General features: G+C 47.1%; 1 protein-coding gene across 5 annotated transcripts in view; it reads right to left on the bottom strand.

Annotated features, from left to right (window-relative positions):
• Positions 1 to 6,107, bottom strand: part of Scyl2 (SCY1 like pseudokinase 2) — a 59,794-nt gene extending 53,687 nt beyond the window's left edge. For all 5 annotated transcript variants that reach the window (XR_003377959.1, XM_026784539.1, XM_026784540.1 and 2 more), the window contains exon 1: positions 5,849 to 6,107. The gene's annotated coding sequence lies outside the window, so the exon portion shown is untranslated. The remainder of the gene's footprint in view (positions 1 to 5,848) is intronic.
• Between the last annotated feature and the right edge of the window lie 581 nt (positions 6,108 to 6,688).

Here is a 6,688-nt window from a genome sequence, read left to right as displayed (position 1 = left end):
TCCACACAAGAAAAACTATGTACAGGTCCTGCACATCTCTGTGATGATATTTACATAAATCCTTGGTTTGGATTAAATAAAGCACAGAAATCTAGAAATTAAGTCTTTCCACTATTTCAGCTCTTAGACTCTTCAGATGCCATCAACCTAAAAACATACAAAATTTAATGAATAAGCAAAATACTTGAAGACCACTGGAGTAAAGCAGCATTTGCCCGCATTCTGCTCGCTCTGTTAGTTACATTTATGCAAATATAACCTACTTTCTGCTATCAAAGATTTGAGAAATCTAAGTGGAAATAGACCCATTCTCCCTAATGTAACGCTGCATTTCGTAAGAAGTTAGAAAATGTTGCTATTGGCATGATGAAAACACTGATTTGCTGTGCCAAGCTGCTCTCTGCTGACTTGATAAGGTATAAGGATACAAAATCCTATTCAAAGTCAACCCATGCACTCTTCTGGCCCTGCCAGACCAGCTCCACACTGCATGCTCCGCCCATCATTACACAGACCCACAGCAGAGTGGACTGATCTGCAGCTTTAGCGGAGGACTTTCTGTGAAGGGTCCTGAAGAATGACAAGACAAAATAGTCAATTCCTGCTGGGGTAAAGGATTCCCGGGCTGGAACTTAGAGCAGAGACAATGCTGTCAGGTACACCCTGCCCTTGCTTGAATGGGAGTTCCTCTGGAGCTGTTTGACACCCACTTTGGGGCCCTTATCCTTTTCCTCCCACAACATGGGTCAAATGTATTCTCTATCACATGAGGAGAGTGATAATAATGTCGTTCATTTCTGAGCATCCCAATAAATGTTCACATTTCATTTCAAATAAAAAAAAAAGAGCACCTGTTGCTGTTGCAGAGAAACCAACTTTGGTTCCTGGTACCCACCTGGTAGCTCATAGTCATCTATATAATTCCAGATTTTACCACCCTCCCCTCTCCCTCGACAGACACATGATGCCTATACACACATGCAGGAAAATACTCGTATACATAAAATAAAAATAAATCTAAAAACCTAAAAAAAGATGAGCTCAAAAATGTTTAGGTGGAAACAGGAAAAAGGAACAGAATATTAAAGAAGGGATTACTGTGTGCCATGATAGAGAAAAGAGTATAATATACACTGAAAATGATAAAAATATTTAGGATGAAAACAAAAGAGTTTCAGAATTGATGTTCAAATCTGAGATACCTATTGAGCATCCAAAGAGAAGCAGCACTAATTACACAGGTGGGAGACATAGACACTAATCAGTTTGCTATTACTGAAAACCCCTGATGTGCCTGACATCACTGTAAGTAACCGAGGGAAGGGAAATAACAGAAAACAAACTAGAAAGGATTTATTCTTCGGATAAAGTGATACAGTGTTACAAGAGCACAGTACTAGGAATGAAGAGCAGTGCTGAAGATGCTCGCGTTTAAGGCGCATGGCCAGGACTCGAAAAGGGGAGGCTGTAGGAGCGAAACAAAGCCATTCAGACAACGGCAGGAAGAAAATATGGCAGAAGACACCAGCAATCCAGATTACCCAGAGCGATGAGCGTGCACACACCAGGGTAAGAAGTCACAGAAGGCTTCCTGGAATGGAGTAGATGACTAATCAGTTCGTGGAACAGAGTGGAAGCCAGACTCGGGTGGAGGCTGGGAGCATGGAAGACTGGAGGGAAGTTCACCAATATCCAGAGATGATAGACAATCTAGAAAGCGAAAGCTAAGAACACCCAGGAAAGCACATGTGGACATAGAGACGCAGACGGCTAGCTACAGAGAAATGTGTTTTATAATTATGAAATACCTATGTTATGCGATTTCGTTACACTTCACATTTCAAATTGTTGAATTAAGGAAACAACAGCGAGGAAGGAGATCAAAGCGAAGATAAACAAGTTCTCCTTAGAGCACAGGAGCTCAGCGACTTCACAAAGGAACAGGACAAAGCTGGGGCTCCCACTCTTCACCTTCACCGCCAGCTTCAAAATCCAAGTGTGGAGGAAACCATTTAGTAAGCCACGATGTGTGTAGCGGCTGTTTTCAGGAGAGGAAGAACTCAGTTTGGATTCGTACTGTCCTCTTTTCTAGTTGTCTGCCTTTTAAACCACGGCTATCTTAGTCAAGAGCTGCAACACCACCTCTACCAGCAGCGGCCACAAGAGCTGTTCCCTCAGGCACCTGGAATGCAACCACCTCTCCCCGCTTAAAGAAAGGCAGTGAACACACGTGAAGGCAGCTTCACGACCATTTCACTCTGCCATCTGGCTCAGCATTCATCTGGCGATCAAAGGAACCAACAGGTGAATCTGCCGTAATACTAGATTGTACAACAGCTGGCAAAAGTGGGTAGCACGGTACATGGGTAATTAACTGGTCATGAACACTAGATACAAACAAAAAATGCAATATGTAAAATTATATTTATGCTCAAGTAACTCCTAAATCTCAAATAATTAGAGTCGTTTATTGTCCACAAATATTAAAAACTAGCATTAGCTTGCATTCTGTTCAAGGTATTATAATAAAAATGTTACATTTTTTAAATTAAAAAATGTAAATTAAAATTGTTAAACTACATTTGACAATTAAAATGCTTATATTTTCACAGTATCAGGAGATATAAGAAAGAAGGGGAGAGGGGAGGAGCAGATAGAAGAACGGAAGGAAAGGGGACAGAAGAGCTGAGAAAGAAACCCATCATGCCCAGTGGCAGAATCAGGGGTTCAGGACCCTCCTCAGCTACACAGGTGTTCAGCTCAGGGCCAGTCTGGTCTATATAGTCCCAACTTAAAAACCTAGGGCGGCTAAGATGGCAAAACAAGTCAAAGTACTTACTGCCAAACTTGATGACCCGAGTTCTACCCTAGGACCCCATCCATGGTGGAAGAAAAGGACGTGTTGTGAGATCTGTCCTCTGACCTCAACATGCACGCCATAGCACAGGTACCCTCACAGGTGCACAGCAAATAATGCAATTTTTAAAAAAAATGATGCCTAAACTTAAAGAGGACGGGGGGAGGGGGGACGGAGAGGGAAGGAAGGGGAAGAAGGGAAGCAACGTAGAGAAGATAGGAAGGGAGGAGGGGAAGGAAGAAGGGAAGAGAAGAAAACAGAAGAACAATAGGGAAATCCAAGTGTAGCAGAGCCCAACATGTGAAACTGAACTCATGAAATACAAGTTCCATGAGACAAAGCTTCCTGACTGGGAAACATCTAAACACCCTGGTAACCGCAGGCCTATGGACCGTCCTGACTCTAAGGAACAGAATCTGTGAACCGTAATGTAAGCCACTGTAGTTAGACCATGTGGGGCTTGACCCCACGGCAATGTCCGAGAACCGAGTGCTTTATGCGTATGCTACCCAACAGCACGGACACTGCAGCCCAGTCCGAATATCTGTGCAATGGTCACTCCTGCTTGTCAACATGACTGGACCTGGGATCAACTAAGGAACACACCTTTGGTGGGTATGGGGGGCTTTCTTGGAAGAATGAACTGAGGGATGAAGACTGCCCCCTAGAGTAGGCAACTCCTTCCAGAGGCAGCCCTGATAGAGATCTGAGGATAAAGTAGACTTTCACCTGCCTGCTCAGTCCTTGCAGGGGACCGACTCTCTACCCTGTGGCTGTCACTGCTGTTGCTGTCCTTGCTGATGGCAGAACCCAGCTTCTTCAGCCTCCCAACACAGACGGAAGACAAGCGGCTCTCCACCAACACGCCAAACCCTCTACACCAGACTGGGCCTACGGAGACAGGCGGCCTTGGGGACTGCACAGCTACCTGGTAAGCCACTCCAGCATGCAGAGGGCCAATGATGGCCTGACCTGCTTCTACTGTGGAAGCCAACCTAACAGTCCTCTTTAACAGACTTTGATTCTATCTATTTTAAGAGAGCCCCAACTAATACATTAGTCTACCTAACATTAATTTCTAGTCTATAAAAAGGGAGGGGAAGTCACCCAGACTTCCAAGCGATTGCTGTAGGAATTAAAGATGATCGATACATCTAGAATACTTAGTACATTTCTAGGGCGCTTGATAAGCACTAAACGAATTTACTCACTTAACAAACATTTACCCAGTATCCGGGAGATGAGGGACACAGTTATAACCTGCAGCGGTGTTCTGAGAACACTTAATGAGGAGAATTTACCCTGATCAAACAAGTCTGAAGTGAACTGTACGATAAATAGGCATTAACAAGAAGCAAAGGAAAGAAGAGCATTTCCAGGCTCTCATGGACACTTCCAGGAAGTATAACCCATAGCCATGTACCCGAAGGAGGAACAGAAAGGAGGCAGCAGACTCAGGGTACAAGGAGAGAGAAAGAACGCCAAAGCCCTGAAGAGAAGAAGCTGTAGGAGCCCACAGAGGGGACAACTGAGCAAGGCTCCACAGAACGTGCTAACATTTTCAGTTCATCCTAGAACCAATGAGAAGAAGATATTGTGACCGGATCTTTATTTTGAAAATATTAATTCTAGAATAGAAACTCTGGCAGTTAACAACTCTAGATGAGAGGGACTTAATGAAGCGGTAGAGAAAAAAAACGGTGGCTGGAACAAGAAGGTAATACTGAAGATGAAGAAAATCAGGACGCAAGAAATATTTAAAAGGCAAAATCAATAGGATTTCCTAAGAAATGGAGAAGGAGGCACGGCAGAAACTTGACAAGTTTCAACTCCTATAGAAAGGGATGGAAACACAGTAAGAAAACCGATTTTTTCCTTGAGAGGATAGATCATAAATTTCAATTATGTCAACACGATACAATTTCCAAATACAGAGTGAGTTTGTATGACAGTGTCCTACTGTGTGAAATTACAACACACCTCCATCAGCTGTTTTCGGTCTTACAGACAAAATGAGCAATTTTCACATGTAAGGTATATCTGAACAGAATAAAGCCCCAGATCTTCAATTAGGCTCCTTTCCTTCACATACCCCCTTCTTCTCCTCCAACCTTTATTAAAGGGGGTGGGGGAGTTAAGCCTTCAAAGTCGGAAAGGAATCTTTGAAGCAATCCAGAGAGGCTCAGGGTCTATAATGGCTGACTGACTTGCAACAGAGGCATACTACCTAGAAAACTTAAATAACCGCTTTTTAAAGTGTCATCATACAAGCTCTGGATCTGACCAGCTGGAACTCACAATCAAAGCACTTAAGTTGCTGCAAGGGAGTCTCATCAGTCCTGTCAGAGAGGCACATCTGATACCAGTGGTGCCCTTAATTACGGAGCACAAGCAATGTGTCCAGTTGAATGCCACGAAGTTTCTGAAAGCTTCATCTAGCTAAACCTTCTCCTTTCTCTGTAGCTTAAACAAGCGCACTAGAGACCCCAGGGGATTTTATTCTCACAAACCTTATCTGCCCCACCCACCTCACACACAATAACCGTCCAGTCTTGAAAGACAACTACCGTCCGAGAAGGGCAACCGGAGTTCAGGGGCCTTAGTTGGTGACCCCAGGTCTCAGAAACAAGACGCGGGGGCGCGGGGGGGGGGCTGTCTCACCAGTGCCGGTGCGGAGTCCAATTTCCCAAAAGGATACCGCGATCTCCACCGCGGAAACTCGAGCCCCTGCTCACTCTCAGGGAACTCACTGGGCAGCCAGTCTCCCGTAGCCCGAAGGCCTCGCCTGGAGTCACCGGCCTCTGAGATCCGCTCCCTACCGCTCGTCGCTACCTGGGTCCGGCTCCCCGGGCCACCCACAGCCGGTCCGCTCGACCCGGCCCGTCACCAGGCAACAGTCGCCAGCCGCGAGGATCGAGGAGGGCCGTCGCCCACTTGCTGGTCGCAGACCCTGGCCCCCCGGTGCCCTCGACCGGCCGGTCACTCACTCACCTCGCAGCCGGCTACCTGGAGGGGCGGTGCTGGGACCCGTCCCCCCCCTCCACCCCCTTGCCGGCTCCCTGAAGGCCTCCGGGCTGTGACTGCTCAGACCGCGCGCCTGGCCGACACCGAACGCTTACTCCATCTCCTCCGCAGCTCCCGAGGCCGCAGAACCCCGAGACGGAGGAGTAAAGGGGGAAGAAGGGAGGGAAGGGATTGGGGAGGAAGAGCACGGGAGGGGGAAGAGCACCTAAAGACCTGCCCGGTCCGGCATGACGTCACTTCCGGGTGGCTCGGAAGGGGCGGAGCTGGACGTTCCTCCGCCCCCAGCGGGGCGGTGGGGGCGGGGCTCAAGGGTCGTGGGCGGAGCCTGAACGTCCGCCTTGCCTTTGAGTCTGGTTCAGAAGGCGTCGCAGGTAGGACAAGCTTTCCCCGGGCCCAGGCTAAGCCGACCGAGTTTCCGGAGCCGTAGAAAGGGATTCTCCAAAAAAACGAGGACAGGTACCCAAATGTATAATGGAGATGGGTGACAGAAACGGCTGGTTGGTTGGACTCTGCCACTCTGGTTCTTTCCCTTCCCATTTCCCAGGCCACCTGTGTCTAGGGACTGGGTACTTAGGACTCAGGTTTCTCTCTTTTGTAAAGAGCCCTTCGAACCTAGGAAAGCCAGGCTTCTCAAACGGGGCCGTGTTGAAATGCCGATTCTGATGGAGAAGTGGGATCGGATATTCTGCATTTCTACCAAGTTCTTAGACTACCCCAGTGCCGCTGCTCCACAATTAGAGCAACAAGGATTATTTATCCTACTTGCTTCATGGAAGAGGCGCATTGTTCAGAAAACATACCTGGGCC

The sequence above is a fragment of the Microtus ochrogaster genome, chromosome 24, assembly GCF_000317375.1.
Source record: "Microtus ochrogaster isolate Prairie Vole_2 chromosome 24, MicOch1.0, whole genome shotgun sequence".
In the NCBI taxonomy this organism is placed as follows: Eukaryota; Metazoa; Chordata; class Mammalia; order Rodentia; family Cricetidae; genus Microtus; species Microtus ochrogaster.
This window is presented reverse-complemented; position numbering and strand designations above follow the sequence as displayed.